This window comes from Sphaeramia orbicularis, chromosome 8 (genome assembly GCF_902148855.1).
Source record: "Sphaeramia orbicularis chromosome 8, fSphaOr1.1, whole genome shotgun sequence".
Classification (NCBI taxonomy): Eukaryota; Metazoa; Chordata; class Actinopteri; order Kurtiformes; family Apogonidae; genus Sphaeramia; species Sphaeramia orbicularis.
This window is the reverse complement of record NC_043964.1, coordinates 17,338,919-17,357,700: the sequence shown is the minus strand read 5'-3', so window position 1 is coordinate 17,357,700 and position 18,782 is coordinate 17,338,919. Positions and strand designations below refer to the sequence as shown.

The 18,782-nt window shown below is 33.5% G+C and overlaps 1 protein-coding gene across 1 annotated transcript in view; it reads right to left on the bottom strand.

The window, feature by feature from the left end:
- LOC115424779 (axin-1-like) overlaps positions 1-18,782 on the bottom strand; it is a 92,602-nt gene that overhangs the window by 67,173 nt on the left and 6,647 nt on the right. Inside the window, exon 4 of the mRNA XM_030142207.1 lies at positions 10,947-11,132. The gene's annotated coding sequence lies outside the window, so the exon portion shown is untranslated. The remainder of the gene's footprint in view (positions 1-10,946; positions 11,133-18,782) is intronic.

Sequence of the window (18,782 nt, the reverse complement as noted above, 5' to 3'; positions counted from 1 at the left end):
TAATCTAAAAATAATCAAATAATTTTTTTTTCCGCGACTGTATATACAATCGCACATACAAAATACATACAATAAAATAAATTATATAAAAAAATTAAATCCTTAGTTACAATTCATGCTACCTTTTTTAACTACTTCGTCATGTACTCTAATCAGTGTCTCAAATCAATCGCTCCATTTAGACAAATAAGTATAAATGTATTAAGTTGTAATAACCACTAGCACTTTAACCCTTTCATGCACAAATTATGAGAGCCCTAATCAAAAATTTTTTTCCTGTGTATTTTTATTCCTCTTTAGGCATGAAAAAAACAATGCGATTGAAAATTTTCATCTGAAAAATAAATAAAAATAAATAAATAAAATAAAAATAATGAAAAAATTTTTAGAAAAATACATTAAAAAAAATAATGGAGAAAAAAAAAAAAATTCTTATGAACCTATTTTTCATGAAGTTGCAAAAATGTCCACTCAGCTGGACACCACATGTTTAATTTTTGATGCACAGAAACATGTATTTACTGATAAATTGTATATAAAAATATGGGGAGGGCTTGTGATTCTGGGGGTTTATGCTCAGAAGAGATCTACATAATGTTACCAATTCATGTCAGAAAAGATATGTAGTGTCTTAAAACTTTAATAAAGATGTGTTAAAAAAAAAAAAAAAAAAACAACAACGAAAAGAACAACAAAATCCATGAATATACAAGAGATCAGCTGTAAAATAGCTGTCCACTGTAGTGACCAGTACGCATGAAAGGGTTAAACACTACAACCTAGATCTTATGTTTACCTTTAGAGTGTAGCTACCAGTTGAAGGACTTTCAAAGCCATTGTTTTTTGTTTGTTTTTTTTACTTTTTTTTATTTAGTGCTCGACAAATATTGTGACGGGGTAACGAAACCAAACAAACAGACCACAAAAAAAAAAAAAAATTCATAAGACACGGACAAAGACGGGTGCAAACAGAGGGCTTTTTACAGGTGTGTTTGTGTGCATGCGTGTGTATATATGTGTGATTATTTATGGTTATTTTGTGCGAATTGGACATATTCAGGTGGAGATCAAAGAGGGAATGAAAACAAAATTGACAATCTAGTAAGTACGAGGGTCAAAAGCGAGAAATCAGTAAAGGGTTTTAAATAATGGTATAGAAAGAAGCTTAAGGGAAAAAAGAGGATAGAAAGAAAGGAAAGAAAAAGAAGCCCCTTTTTTGCTCAAATACTGAGTAACAGGAACTTTCCATTGGCTATTCAACTATTGCAAACGCATTCTTCTTTTCAGGGCAAACAGTGTGAAGAGCAAGAAAAGCCACATTGTGATTTGGAGGCACAAAGTCTGCACATTTTCATGCCAACCAGCTCACAGCAGCAGATGACTTGGCTGATTACTACCTCGTTTGCAGACATTGTAATCAGTTCAACTTCCTTATCGCCGCACGAGTTTCACCTTCCCTTTTATGTGGTGCATCTGGCGTTAGAAAAGTGTGTTTACCTCCAGGATGTTGTATTCAAAACAACACAATGAGAGATAAATACCAGTAGAAAACCAGCAGCAAGTTGTTTATGACATATCAACACATGAGTTATGACACTTTACTGCAGACCCACAAGTCCAATGTACATATTTCACTTTTAATCTTTAACAATACAGGGTGGGGAAGCAAAATTTACAATATTTTGAGGCAGGGATTGAAAGACAGTGTATGACCAATTAGTTTATTGAAAGTCATGAGAATTTATTTGCCACAAGAAAATTGACATCATAGAAAATGTTTTTATTCTATGTGTCCTCCTTCTTTCTCAATAACTGCCTTCACACGCTTCCTGAAACTTGCGCAAGTGTTCCTCAAATATTCGGGTGACAACTTCTCGCATTCTTCTTTAATAGTATCTTTAAGAAAGTCGACATTGCTGTGTGATGTTCTACTGGTAGCATGTTCTAAAACGCCCCAAATAGCAGAATCCAGAGGGTTTAGATCTGGGCTAGAAGGCGGCCATAAACATGATTCCCAAAAATTGCTAAAGTTGGATTTGTTGCTGTTGTCAACAAGTGTTTTGGTGTTCTTGTGTAAGATTTTAACTTCAAATCACATTTTACTGCATTTCTAACGGTCTTGTTGTCTACCTCAAGTTCAATTGCCATTTTTCTCATGGATTTGGTTGGATCCTTTAGGATTTTGGATTTGAGAGCTTTAATAAAAGCTTTGGTACGTTTTTTGTTGCTTCCTCCACTTCCAGACTTTCTCGTAATAGTTTTGCTCATAGTCATTCTCTTCTTTACATTCTAAACAGTCTTTATGGACACTCCAACTATTTTTGAAATCTCCTTTGGTGTGACGAGTGCATTCAGCAAATCACACACTCTTTGACGTTTGCTTTCCTGATTACTCATATGGGCAAAAGTTTCTGAAAAGGTATGGATAATAGTGTTAGGTATGATTATGACATCAATATATGTTTGGTTTCAAAACAATTGACGTAGTGCTTGCTGAGAAAAAACAACTAAATGTTCATTGTAAATTTTGCTTCCCCACCCTGCATGTATGAGATGGTGTAGAAATGACATCATTACCAGGTTGACAACAATTAAAATGTCATAGTTGGTGCCATATTTACAAGGGAAGCTCTGTTAAAAACACAACAGATCGTTATTTTTGCTGTTTTACATGTGCTAAGACACTCCGAGGACTACCTTTCAATTTGTAGCATTAACCCGGGGATGTCAAATTCATTTTAGTTCACGGGCCAGATTCAGTTAAATTTGATCTGAAGTGGGCCGAACCAGTAAAATAATAACATAATAATATATAAATAATGTCAACTCCAAACTTTTCTCTATGTTTTAGAGCGAAAAAAGTTAATTTACATTATGAACAGGTTTACATCTACAAACTATCCTTTCCAAAGATGTGAATAACATGAACAAACTGAAAAAAATATGTGCAATTTTAACAATATTCTGCCTCAGTTTATCGTTTACACATGTTCATTATAACTTAGAGATCACAGTGGATCTACAAACACACAAAACATTGAGTAACAGGCAGAATTTTGGAAAAATTGTACTTACTTCTCTTCAGACATTTCAGGTTGTTCATATTTTTTTGCAAAATTATACTTTGTTTTAGTGTAAATACATAAAAAATATTGACATTTACAAAGAGAAACATTTGAAGTTGTCATTATTTATATGTTATTATGATAGTATTTTACTGAATCCTGCCCACTTGAGATTGAATTGGTCTGAATGTGGAACCTGAACTAAAAGGATTGTTAATATTTTAATGTAATTTTTCCATTTCACAAATTCATCCAAAGGGCCGGAGTGGACCCTTTGGCGGGCCGGATTTGGTCCCCGGGCCGCATGTTTGACACCTGTGCATTAACCCATAAAGATCCAGTGTGACTTTTGTGGTAGTTTTCAAATGAATTTTTCTTTATATTATGTTTCTTAAGTGATTTCTCACCGTTTATTATGTTATTATCCTGTTTATTTTGCATTTCTTCAGTAAAAAACAGGTATTTTTGTATATTTAATGTACCAATTATGTAGACGTTCACAAATCTCAGCATAAATTCAAAGGTTATTATATCAGAAATGGAGAAAACTGACTTTTTCAGCAAAGATATCATTAACTGAACATAATCCAAGTGTCTCCATCCACTATCATTGATCCAACTCCATGGGTTTTACTGGTGAATCAATGTTGTAGAAGATGACAGTGTTTCCACGCTAACTATGGAGCCTATCTGATGATCATGAAAACACAACAAACTGCATTTTACATCAATAACTTACATGGATTGATAGAATTAATGGATCAACGGGTATAAAACAGTTTAGATCAGTAGATGTTTTTGGATGATGGTAATTGTTTGGGTCTTTATGGGTTAAAATGGGATCTAGATGCACGCGGTACACACCCCGTTTCTAGCTGGATACGCTTTGACTATCATCTAAATCTCAGATAGGTGTAGTATCAGTGTGGTCTGTCCAGTCCAGCACAACCACATTCTTCAAAGATGGGAAAAAAAAAAAAAAAAAAAAAAAAAAAAACTTGAAAGCTTATCCACCTCCTGCATGACCTGATCAAAGGCCACAGTCAAGATAAGAGCAAAGTTTTTTCCCCTAAATGCCACTGATCACACATCCTTAACCAGAGAGAGATCACATGTTAACCCATAAAGACACAAACTTCCATCATCGACCAAAAGCATCTACTGATCTAAAATGTTAAAGAACTGTTGAACCTTTAACTCTTTATAGGGAACTCGTTGAAATACTGTGGTGTGTTATTGGACATCGTCATCTACCTACAGTCGTGGAAAAAATTATTAGACCACCCCTTGTTTTCTTCAACTTCTTGTTCATTTTAACGCCTGGTACAACTAAAGGCGCATTTGTTTGGACAAATATAATGATAACAACAAAAATAGCTCATAAGAGTTTAATTTCAGAGCTGATATCTATCCATTTTCCATGGTTTTCTTGATAATAATCAAAATCCCTTCAGTTCTTACATCAATATCTATGGCATTGTACTGCCTAAAACAGTGCTTTTAGGCATTTCATGTTTTCTTTTCTGTTTGTTTTAGTCACATGACACACACAGGAGTTAGTACTGGATTATATAACCATTGTTTTTGATTTTATTTTATTTATTTATTTATTAATTTCGAACATGCAAAGAAACAATAAAACAAAACCAAATAAAACAAAATAAAACATTTAAATGGACAGAATCTATCTTCAAGCACATACAAGTCGGAATTTTGCATGGTCGAAAAGGAGTAGGAAGAAGTATAAACTTATTTAACCCTTTCATGCATGAATTATGAGAACCTTAATCAAGATTTTTTTTCTTTAGTGTTTTTATTCCTCTTTAGGCATGAAAAAGACAATGCCATTGAAATTTTTCTTATGAACCAATTTTTCATAGAGTTCCAAAAATGTCCACTCAGCTGGACACCATTTGTTTAATTTTTGAAGCAAAAAAACATGTGTTTGATATACAGGGTGGGGAAGCAAAATTTACAATCAACATTTAGTTGCTTTTTCTCAGCAGGCACTACGTCAGTTGTTTTGAAACCAAACATATATTGATGTCATAATCATACCTAACACTATTATCCATACCTTTTCAGAAACTTTTGCCCATATGAGTAATCAGGAAAGCAAACGTCAAAGAGTGTGTGTTTTGCTGAATGCACTCGTCACACCAAAGGAGATTTCAAAAATAGTTGGAGTGTCCATAAAGACTGTTTATAATGGAAAGAAGAGAATGACTATGAGCAAAACTATTACGAGAAAGTCTGGAAGATACTATTAAAGAGGAATGGGAGAAGTTGTCACCCGAATATTTGAGGAACACTTGCGCAAGTTTCAGGAAGCGTGTGAAGGCAGTTATTGAGAAAGAAGGAGGACACATAGAATAAAAACATTTTCTATTATGTCAATTTTCTTGTGGCAAATAAATTCTCATGACTTTCAATAAACTAACTGGTCATACACTGTCTTTCAATCCCTGCCTCAAAATATTGTAAATTTTGCTTCCCCACCCTGTATTGTGTGAACACTATGAAATAAAAACATTTTTAATGCTGCTAATTTGATGTTTTCTCACATTTTAACATATTCTAATACTGGTTACTACTCACTTCATGGAGATAACATGCAAAAATAAACCTTTTTGTTTAAAAAAAAAAAAAAAAGCAAAAAACTGTTAATTACAGTACAGTAACAATAACAAGCAATTGATTTACACTCAGACATCTTACTGTAGGTTAGTTTTATCAAGAACAGCAAAGTTACAGTAATGGTATGAATGTCAGTGTATGGGATGATGCATAAGCGTCCACTGTGTTGGCTGATATGGAACTAAAATGACAAAATCCATGAATATACAAGAGAACAGCTGGAGAAGAACTGTCCACTGGCGTGACCACTATGCATGAAAGGGTTAATCCTACCCCTCAGTGCTTTTACACCTTTATCACTAACTTGATACAAGAATCAAACAATACAATTTTCCTAATTTTAGCATCGAACCACAACAAATACATAATGCAGTAACTGAATTACACACAACAATATGATCATGGCAGTACAGTCATACAAACAGACTCAACAATTCAGCCATTTTCTTCAATAATTACAGCATATTTATCAATACAACGTCATCCATAAACAAACAGGTGTCATTGTCATTATTAAACACTGTATCTCTCAAGAATAATTTCTTTATATCTTTTTTTAAACTGAATTATGTTTGATATTTGTTTTATTGCCACACACAATTTTTTGATGACTTTTGATAGTCTAATAGTTTTTTCTGTGACTTTACTTGCTAAAAAGTAAACACATGCCATAAAACAACTTTTGTAAGTTCATAAACTGACCAAAAAACCCCCAAAAAACTCATATTCATTATTTACAGCTTCAAAATTTCTATAAAATCTCTCTGAATCGCTGTATAGTGTTATAAAAACCCATATTTAATGTTTGTGGAAATTACCAAAAATAGTCACTTGCCTGATAAAGGGTTAATCCTATTAATACATGTAAATAATTAGTGTAAAATACAGTTTGTCATCAGATATGACTCATCAGATGCGCAATAGTGAACACAGAAACACTGTCATCGTCTCTAACATTAATTCACTAATAAAACCCATGTAGTTTGATTTAAAAAAAAACAATGGATGGAGATGCTAGTTTTTATATTCGGTTATTGATATATTTGCTAAAAAAAGTCACTTTTTCCACAATTTAATCGGTTTTGATATAACAACCTTTAAATTAACCCTGAGTTTTTATGAACATCTAAAGTAAATATAGGAAATTAAATATGAAAAATGCAAAATCTAGAGGATAATATTATAATAAATAGTGACAAATCACTTAAGTAAAGGTTAAGCAGAGAGAAAAGTTCATTTGGGAACTGCCACAGAAGCAGCACTGGGTCTTTCCGGGTTAACAGATAGAAAGATAGATGTGTTTATTTGTCCTTCACACAACAGTTGTTTCCCCATTCCGTACAGCCACAAGAATAAAGACCATCAATCACTAAAGTATGACATGACCTGAACAGCAGTTTCACAGCCATATCGCAGATGGTGGAAGGAAAAGGGACGTAAAAAAAAAAGCAGATTCAGGTTGAAGTAGAAGTACTGATTTACCTTCTTTACTCAGCTCTTAAATGTACTAAAAGTATAACCCTGAAAAATAGCCCGTGTTGTCTTTTTTATCTCATTACTTTGCTCTTTCTTCTTTTATCTTTCACACTATTCTCAACATGTTATCTTATCTTGTTTCCTTCATCTTACATCTTTTACATATTTTGTTTTTATCGTGTTTTCTTCTTTCATCTTTTCTATTTCCGCCATGTGTCTCAGTCTTTCACACCATGTGAATTTGTTTCCTTCTTTTGTCCTTTACTCTGTTTGATGATTCTGTTATCTAGCTCTTTGGTTATTGCACAATACGTTTTCCTTTTTGGTTTTACATGTTGCATTGTTTTCTTCCTTTAGTTTTTATCAAACTAATGGCATGTGACCTTTTGTTCTTTTGTCCTTTTTTACACTGTTTTTATCATATCACAGTGTTTTCAGATTCAGATTTTTCGACAAGCTAAGTTTCGTTCGCCAATTATACTGTATTTTTCATGTTTCATCATTTTCGCATTTTCAACATGTTACATAGAATAGAATAGAATAGAATAGAATAGAATAGAATAGAATAGAATAGAATAGAGTAAAAATGAACAGAATAGAAGAGAATAAAAATGAATAGAATAGAATAGTACAGAATAGAATAGAGTAGAAAAGAGTAGAATAGAATAGAATAGAATAGAATAGAATAGAATAGAATAGGCATTATTGTCATTCCACCAGTTGCGCAACAAAAATTGCACAATTCTTCCTCTTAAGTTTTTAGTACATTGTTTTACTTGAACATTATTTTTATTTTGTTACATTTGTTGTTTGTGACATACAGTATACCCCAAAGGGATTGTTTTTTTCCATGCATTCCTGTTGAAACTGGCCTCAATATTTAGAGGGTGTGCAATGGTGCAGAATAAAATCACAAAGAAAGCAAAATCATCAACATTTTCCGTAAAATGCCTTAAAATTAAAGCCTGTTTTGAAAATGTAAGAATTATAAATATGGATATTTGTGTTCAAATATAGGGAGTAGAAGTAAAAAGTTGTCAGAAAGTACCGATACCTGAACACTTCAAGTATTTGTACTTAGTTACTTCTCACCTCTGGCTAATACACATGTAAAAGGGTTTATAATAAACTGTAAATGAGAGGACAGCCTTTTATATCTGCAGCCATTTACCTCCTTTAGCTCCAGCTGACAGGACTCGATCACATCTCCATTTTCTGACCCAGTGACAGTAACAAATGGACTAAAGGCTGTAGTCAATGTGCTGCTGCCAATCACGGAGCAGTGACACTGTTTTACTATATCTAACATGAAAGGCCTGTGAAGAACCACACATATGACTATGTAATGAGATGAACGCATTGGAGAGCCCCAGATTAAACAGGAATATGTATTTCACACTCTGTCTCATTATGTCACATAGATTGCATGCTCACAACCCAGAAACCTGCTTAAGTGTGAACTGTTCGCACTGCTTTCAAAATTCATAGCAGGAACATAAAAGATGAAAAGTCCTGAATAGATTTGAGCTTCCAGGGCTACACATATTTATCTTGGACTGTAAAATGTAATGTACTAATGTGGTTTAATCTTTATTGTATCCAACAGAATCCATGTATTCATTGTATCCATGTGTTCATTTGTTATTCTATTTCAAAATAAATTCAGAAAAAAAAAATATTTGGGTTTTATTTTTGTTTTTTCCTTTTCTAAACTTGGGTAGAAAAAAAATGTATCATCTAATGTTTTAACATACCTGTATGTAATTTTGCTAATTCAAAAGAAAAACATGAAGTTATTATTTTGGTTTTATTATTATTGCGACACCAGAAGTGTGAAGTGGAAGTGCGAGGTGATGAGTTTCATCAAAGTCACTTAAAGTATCTCTGGTTTTATCTATGATGGCTGCAGATTTCATTATGGACAGAGGTCTATAACTAAAAAACGGTCTGATGTTTCATTTTAAGTTTAAAAGAGTGATATTTTACTTCTTTTTTTAAACTGGAATTATGCATTTTAAAACATTTCCTGTGGTCTACATAAACTGTAAATGCTATGCTTGGGTCTGAATTCTTCATTAATTCAAATCCACAGGTTCATCTTTAACCCTATTTCTGAGTAATGACACCAGAAAGGTGGTTTTGAGCGCTGGCCCTTTAAATGCAAATGAGCTACTTCAGGCCCCACCCCCTCCAGGTTATTGGCTGTGCTGCTCTGTCCCGTTCAACCTACAACTGAACATTTTAGGTAATCGGCTCGAAGTCTGGACATATTTTCAGTATGGACTACAACCGCTGCTGCTGCTAAACAATTATGTCATACTTGGAGAAATGTTTGTCGGAAGTCTTGACCTTATATGTGCAAGTGTTATGACGTAACTAGTTATAGACGTAACAAATTAAGAAGGAATTAAAACACATTGTAGAAATCCACACAATTTTTACCAAAATGAATATAAAATAGCTTTGCAGCACCTGGAGGTTTCAAATTCAAACTGTATGAACTGTTAGGGTCCAAATACACAAATAAATGGACCAAAGACTAATAAAAGTGGGTATCGCAAAATATGACCCCTTTAAGGTTTTTCCAATTTTGTTTAAAAAAGAAAACCTTTTATAAAAAGAGCCAGAAATGTAGTTTTTCCTGATTTTATTTCGAAATGAAATAACCAATGAATGGACAGTACACGGTCAATAACATATATTTATTCAAAATATTTTGTTTTTCAGTTAATGGTGGATTTTCCGTGACAGAAAAACTTGTACATCTGTAGATATAAAACGCATTTAAACGTTATCAGTGTGTTCATGTAAAGTTATTAGCAAGAATCAATAAGGAAGCTTGACATGTTTGCATCTATGTAGTCAGAAAGTTAAGTGCGCTGTCTTATTCCTAACCTAACAACAGGTCTTGAGGCTAGAAATAAACCCAACCAGCTTGGTTTGGTGGTTTTCTCGTGTTTTTTAACAACTGAACATTTTAGGTAATCGGTTCGAAGTTTGGACATATTCTCAGTTTTTACTACAACTGCTGATAAACAATTATGTCGTACTCGGAGAAATGTTCATCGTAAGTCTGGACCTTATATGTGCAAATGTCGTGACGTAACTAGTAATTAAGCAGGAATTAAAACGGGTTGTAGAAATCCACTCAGTTTTTGCCAAATTGAATATAAAATAGCTTTGCAGCACCTGGAGCGTTCAAATTCAAACTTTTGGAACTATTAGGGTCCAAATACACAAATAAATGAAGCAAAGACTAATAAAAGTAGGAATAGCAAAATATGACTGCTTTAAGGTTTTTCCGATTTTGTTTAAAAAACAAAAAAAATTTAAAAAGAGACAGAAATGTAGTTTTTCTGATTTTATTTTGCAACAAAATAACCAATGGTCAACAACATATACTTACTTCAAATATTTTGTTTTTCAGCTAATGGTGGATTTTCCATGACAGGAAAACTTGTACATCTTAAGATATAAAACGCATTTAAACAATAATCAGTGTGTTCATGTAAAGTTATTACCAAAAATCAATGAAGAAGCTTGACATGTTTGCATCTATGTAGTCAGAAAGTAAAGTGCGCTGTCTTATTCCAAACCTAACAACAGGTCTTGAGGCTAGAAATCAACCCAACCAGCTTGGTTTGGTGGGTTTCTTGTGTTTTTCTGGAAAGCTACAAGACTGGTTTGTCTGCATTTTGTGTTGGTGTGCACTTACGCATGTGGTCGATAAAGAAGATTCAGATTTACATGCAAATTAGTATGATTTACCTCGAATTTGAGCGCTGTCCTCATGCGTCCTCCACCAGTACATCCATTTACTGAGGATCCCATTGCACGGTTATTTAACACGTCAGGCTGCAGCGATAGTGACATCCCTCTCATCTCCACAAAAAGGGTCGGCTTGGCAAAGGCGGAGTGTTGGAATAATAAACTGTCCTTTATGTCCATTTGTTCCTGAAATTGAAACACGTGTTCAGTCTACATGGATAATAAAACACACAGATAAAATAGACCGGTCTGGTATGTGGAAGAATTACAACAAAAGGCAGATAGAGTTCAGGTTTTTCAGCACCTTCGTCTATCTATTCCAACTCATCTGTTAGTGTTGCTGAACCTAAACTACGATTATTCACATTTTAACCCATAAAGACCCAGCGCTACTTCCAAATGAGTTTTTCTTTCTAGTGTAACCTTTCTGAAGTGATTTATCACCATTTATTATAATATTACACTGGGTTACAAAAAAATGTTTTTTGCAAGTTGTCTAGGTTTTTTCAACTGAATTCGGACCATTTTGCACTGCTAAATCCAAAAATGACATCTGTTTTTCTCAATCAGGTCAGGTTTTTTTGCTAATTTGATTTTGGAAAATTTGATCTCACAAAATTGATTACATTTTTGTGACTTTATCAGTTGATTTTTTATATAGTTCTCACCCAAAATAGGTTTTAAGAGAAAAAAAAATCATTTCACCATCGTACCTGTTAGGTACAATGGTGTATTCACCGCAGATGTAGCAGAATACGTCAGGCTTATTTTTGCAAGATGTTCTAGTCAAAGCCATTTCATTCACCTGTAACATTAAAAAAACCATTAATCATAAATTGGCAAAAGTAAAATCTTCAGAACTCGTTTATTGCAAGAAATATGAAAGAATTTTGTATCGTATGATGTGAAAATGCCCATAAATGTAAGCAAAAATGTTAAAAAGCCAATATGTAGCATAGTTCAGAAAGTTGACCTGATTGAGCAAAATTAATGTGATTTTTGGATTCAGCACACCAAAATTATCCTAAATCAGCTCAAAAAACTTAAACAATAAATGTGTTGTTGACCAGTGTTATCATCTGTATTTTGTAATTTTTCAGTGAAAATCCTGTATTTTCCTATATTTAATTCATTGATCATTTAGATCAGGGGTGTCAAACATGTGGCTCGTGGACCAAAACTGGCCCCCCAAAGGTTCCAATCTGGCCCGCAGGATGAATTTGTGAAATAAAAAAATGACACTGAAGATGTTAACAATCAAAGATGTTAAAATCATTTTAGTTCCAAACTCCAAACATGAAATAATATTACGTTTTTGTAATAAATGTATATTTGTAGATCCACTGTGATTTGTAAGTTGTAATGCAAGTGTTAATGATAAGCTGAGGCATACTATTATTAAAAAATAGAGTTTATTTTTGTGTTTGATATGTGTATTATTGTGATGAAGGAGGTTATGTTTTTGCTGGCATTGGTCTGTCTATCTGTCTGTGTGCAAGATAACTCAAAAAGTTATGGACGGATTTTGATGAAAATTTCAGGAAATGTTGATACTGGCACAAGGAACAAATGATTAAATTTTGGTGGTGATCGGGGGGGGGCACTGATCTGCCTTGGCGTTGGTCTGCGCTCTCCGAGTGCTTTTCTAGTTACCTCCGCCAAGGAGGTTATGTTTTTGCCAGGGTTTGTTTGTTTGTTTGTTTGTCTGTCCGTTAGTGTGCAACATAACTCAAAAAGTTATGGACAGATTTGGATGAAATTTTCAGGGTTTGTTGGAAATGTAATAAGGAAGAAATGATTAAATTTTGGTGGTGATCGGGGGGCCACGGGGGGGGGGGCACTGATCGTTAGTGTGCAACATAACTCAAAAAGTTATGGACAGATTTGGATGAAATTTTCAGGGTTTGTTGGAAATGGGAAAAGGAAGAAATGATTAAATTTTGGTGGTGATCGGGGGTGGGGGGGCCCACGGGGGGGCCCACTGATCAGCCTTGGCGGAGGTCTGCGCTCTCCGAGTGCTTCTAGTTTTTATATGTATATTACTGCTAGGAAATGAATAATTTATTTTGATTTTTGTATTACTGTTATGAAATGAACAGAGTTTATTTTTGTTTTGATATGGGTATTATTACTGCTACGAAAGGGACAGAGTTTATTTTGATGTGAAATGCTGTTGCAAAATAAACAGAGTCTATCCTTGATATGTACAGCACTTCTGTGTTTTGTGCTTAGTCAAAATTTAGTCTGATATGTGTAGGATTTTTGAATTACTTCTGGGATCTGACATGGGAATTTAGGTTAAGTAGAAGGATGGGGTAAGGGGGCGGGAGATTACAAGTTAAAATTCATCCCACTCCTTTTCGAATGTTTTCCTTTCTTTTTGTATAAATCTTTCTGTGGTTTGGTTTTAATGTTATATTCAAAATAAATAAACAAACAAAGAAGAAGGGGTGGGAGTTTAAAAGTTATACTTCTCCCTCCTTTGTGAATATGTATGATGTGTCTTGTGTTTAAGTGTTTTGTTAATTTATTTTCTTAAATATTATGTATTATATATTATTATATATTAATTATTATATATATTGCAACTGTTTGTGCAATTATAGATATAAATCCCAATAAAATTATCTAAATAACTCTAGATTTAGTACTTTTCTCATGACTAGTGAGTTACAAGAAAAGTATTTAATCAAAGTAGTTGGACAGACTTCAGGGGTTATTTGTAGTTCTGATTTATTGTATCAGAATAGACCTGCTTTTCCCAAACTTAGGATTTGGACCCAAACTGGGAGCTGGTTTTCACTACGTGGCTGGCTTTCTTAATTAACCCTTTCATGCTCAGTGGTCACTCCAGTGGACAGTTCTTCTCCAGCTGTTCTCTTGTATATTCATGGATTTTGTTGTTTGTTTTGTTGTTTGTGGACACTTATGCACCATCCCATACGCTGACATTCATACTATTACTGTAACTTTGCTGTTCTTGATAAACCTGATCTAGAGTAACATGTTTAAGTGTAAATCAAGTGCTTGTTATTGTTATAAGTCTGTAATTAATGGTTTGTTTTTTGTTGTTTTTTTAAAGTTGTCTTTTTTTTTTTTTTCATGTAGAAATGAAAAGTTACTACTCAAAAATCACCAAATTCACCCAAAAATTACCCTACAACCATCTAAAAATGTCTAAAAAACCACCTATAAATCACCCAAAAATGACCCCAAAACCACCTAAAAATTACTCAAAAAAACCACCTAAAAAGCACCCAAAAATTACCCAAAAAACACCTAAAAACCACGTAAAACACCACCTAAAAATCATGCAATAAACCACCTAAAAATCACCCAAAAACTACCCAAAAACCACCTAAAAATTACTCCAAAATGACCCGAAAACCACCTAAAAATTACTCAAAAAACCACCTAAAAACCACCCAAAAATCATCCAAAAAACACCTAAAAACCATGTAAACACCACCTAAAAATCATGCAATAAACCACCTAAAAATCACCCAAAAATTACCCCAAAACCGCCTAAAAATCACTCCAAAATGACCCCAAAACCACCTAAAAATTACTCAAAAAAAAACCCACCTAAAAACCACCCAAAAATTACCCAAAAAACACCTAAAAACCACATAAACACCACCTAAAAATCATGCAATAAACCACCTAAAAATCACCCAAAAATTACCCCAAAACCACCTAAAAATTACTCCAAAATGACCCCAAAACCACCTAAAAATTACTCCAAAATGACCCCAAAACCACCTAAAAATTACTCAAAAAAACCACCTAAAAACCACCTAAAAATTACCCAAAAAACACCTAAAAACCACGTAAACACCACCTAAAAATCATGCAATAAACCACCTAAAAATCACCAAAAATTACCCCAAAACCACCTAAAAATTACTCCAAAATGACCCCAAAACCACCTAAAAATTTTTCAAAAAAACACCTTTTTTTGCATATTATCTCCATGAAGTGAGTACTGACTGGTATTAGCATGTTCAAATGTGAGAAAACTTCAGATTAGTAGCATTAAAAATGTCTGCTAAAGGTTCATACTGTCTTCCACAAATAATTCTTGTAGATAATTCATTTATCAGACAAACTAGTAAAGCAGGTAAACAAACAACTACCCCTGTCTGAGAAATGAATGACCTAGAATAAGCGTTCAAAATGTTTTTATTTCATAGTTTTCACACGGTATATCAGTAAATACACATTTCTTTGCTTCAACAATGAAGTGCATGGTGTCCAGCTGAGTGGAGATTTTTGCAACTCCATGAAAAAAAAGGTTCATAAGAAAATTTTCTTTAGGCATGTTTTTTTTTCATGCCTAAATAGGAATAAAAAGACTCAGGAAAAAAATCTTGATTAAGGTTCTCATAATTCATGCATGAAAGAGTTAAACATAATGTAAAATTATATTGTAGGCCTCACCAAAGCTATGTGAAATATACAGGGGAAATAAGTGATGTAATGGGGAAAAGAAAGATAAAAAATAATGTAAAACATACAACAAGACGTACCAAGATGAACCACGAAGAACCAATCGTAAAAGATGCAATAAAATGTAAAAGACAAAAATGAGAGACAAGATGATAATTATGTAAAAAACATGCAGACGCTTTGGTTCGATTCATAACATATTTAGTTAATTTTGGTCCAGACGGTTCAAAATAGACTGTAATGCATGTGTACTTACTATTAATAAGCAGTAATTAGGCGGAATAAGGCATTAATAAGTGCTTCATAATAAGTGATAAAGAGCCAGCATGATTCTAATACGTATAACAAGCATCTGGTCAATGGTGAATTCTCTACATGTTCTACTATGTAAAAACTCTAATGCATTCAGGCTTTTTCTGGCACCCCACTCAAAAACCTACTGTACTTTTTACAAACAGTTGTAAGTCTAGAAACAGCAGGGTGGGGAAGGTGAATAAAAAATATTCCTCCGTAAGTATTCTTCCACAGTAACTACAAACAAGAAGCCCTTGAGCAAGTGGCCCAGCGGAGCTAGCGAGCAGACAGAGGAACAATAGAAGACGTTTCTGTGTTGGGCTCGGAGACGTGAATGTATTAAACCTGCTTATTGCTGAATTCAGCAAAGTTGATGCTTTTTGTGGCAGAATGAGAGACGGGAAGAGAAATGAAGCAGCGGAAAAGCCAGTTATTCCAATGACATTTCAGAGAGGGTTATTTAATGTTTGAAATGTGTTTCTTAATCAGTTACTTCTAATTAGTTAGTTTTGTTTTATTTCGAGCAAGTAGAATTACACTGGGTTACAAAAAATATGTTTTTTGCAAGTTGTCTAGGTTTTTTCAACTGAATTAGGACCATTTTGCACCGCTAAATCCAAAAATGACATCTGTTTTTCTCAATCAGGTCAGGTTTTTTTGCTAATTTGATTTTGAAACAGTAAGTGTATGAAGGTGCAAAAAAAAAAAAAAAAAAAAAAAAAAGGACTGATTGATTGTGCAAGATACAAATGTAATAATAATCTATTTCTGAAGCAAAAGCAGAGTTATATCCAGCTCATTTGCAGAACACCACGTTATATTAAGTACAACATAGATAAACTGCATGAGAATATGAAGGGATAAGCAGCACTTGTGAGTGAAATGTAATTTTGCACATATACAGTCCTGGAAAAAATTATTAGACCATCAAAAGTCATCAAAAACAATGGTTATGCAATCAAGTACTAACTCCTGCGTGCATCATGTGATTAAAACAGACGGAAAAGAAAACATGGAATGCCTAAAAGCACTGTTTTTGTCAGTACAATGCCATAGATACTGATGTAAGAACTGAAGTGATTTCGGTTATTATCAAGAAAACCACTGAAAATGGATACATATCAGCTCTGAAATTAAACTCTCATGAGCTATTGTTGTTGTTATCATTATATTTGTCCAAACAAACGTACCTTTAGTTGTACCAGGCATTAAAATGAACAAGAAATTGAAGAAAACAAGGTTGGTCTAATAACACTGGGTTACAAAAAAATGTTTTTGCAAGTTGTCTAGGTTTTTTCAACTGAATTAGGACCATTTTGCACCGCTAAATCCAAAAATGACATCTGTTTTTCTCAGTCAGGTCAGGTTTTTTTGCTAATTTGATTTTGGAAAATTTGATCTTCTCACAAAATTGATTACATTTTTGTGACTTTATCAGTTGATTTTTTTATATAGTTCTCACCCAAAATAGGTTTTAAGAGAAAAAAAAATCATTTTCTAACAGGATTCCTGTTAGGTACAATGGCGTATTCACCGCAGATGTAGCAGAATACGTCAGGCTTATTTTTGCAAGATCTTCTAGTCGAAGCCATTTCATTCGCCTGTAATATTAAAAAAAACATTAAACATAAATTGGCTAAAGTAAAATCTTCAGAACTCGTTTACTGCAAGAAATATGAAAGAATTTTGTATTATATGATGTGAAAATGCCCATAAATGTAAGCAAAAATGTTAAAAAGCCAATATGTAGCATAGTTCAGAAAGTTGACCTGATTGAGCAAAATTAATGTGATTTTTGGATTCAGCACACCAAAATTATCCTAAATCAGCTCAAAAAAACTTAAACAATAAATTTGTTGTTGACCAGTGTCATCAGATAAAGAACCATACAACATGGTCAAACTAAATTTTTCGGCACTCAAAAAGGAAAGAAGGAATTAGAACAGATAAGGGTTAGGATTCTGTTGGGTTTCTGTAAATTGGCTTAGAGTCTGGTTTTGACCAACTCTATATATAAAGTGTCGTGAGACAACTTTTTTGTTGTGATCTGGTGCTATATAAATAGAATTTGATTGACTGAGTGATTTGACTGGTTTTCCCCTGTAAGTCGCTTTGGAAAAAAGCGTCTGCCAAATGCATAAACATAAACATAAAACCGGCCCACCAAAGTGTCCAAACAGGCCCAGGGGATGAGTTTTTGACATGAAAAAATTACACTGATGATATTAACAATTATAGTAGTCAAACTTAATGTAGTTCAGGTTCCACTTACAAACCAATATGATCTAAAGTGGATCAGACCAGTCCAGGGGTGTCAAACTCATTTTAGTTCAGGGGCCACATTCAGCTAAATTTGATCTGAAGTGGCCCGGGCCAGTAAAATAATAACATAATGATATATAAATAATGTCAACTCTAAATTTTTCTCTATGTTTTAGAGCGAAAAAAAGTACATTTACATTACGTAAAGGTTTACATCTACCAACTATCCTTTCAAAAGATATGAACAACCTGAAAAAAATAAGTGTAATTTTAACAATATTCTGCTTTAGTTTATTGTTTACACATGTACATTATAACTTACTGATCACAGTGGATCTACAAACACACAAAACATTTAGAAACAGGCAGAATCTTGTTAAAACTGTACTTACTTCTCTTAAGACATTTCAGGTTGTTCGTATTTTTTGCGAAATTATACTTTGTTTCAGTGTAAATACATGAAAATGTTTACATTTGCAAAGAGAAACATTTGCAGTTGTCATTACTTATATGTTATTATGATAGTATTTGACTGGTCTGACCCACTTGAGATTGAATTGGTCTGAATGTGGAACCTGAACTAAAAGGATTGTTAATATCTTAGTGTAATTTTTGCATTTCACAAATTCATCCCGAGGGCCGGACTGGACCCTTTGGCGAGCCAGATTTGGCCCCCGGGCCACATGTTTGACACCTGTGGACCAGTCACATACTACCACAATAACCTATAAATAATGACAACTAAACATTTTTTGTCTTTGTTGTAATGTAAAAAGTAAAAAATGTTGACATTTATAAACTATCCTTTCACACAAAATGCATATAACCTGA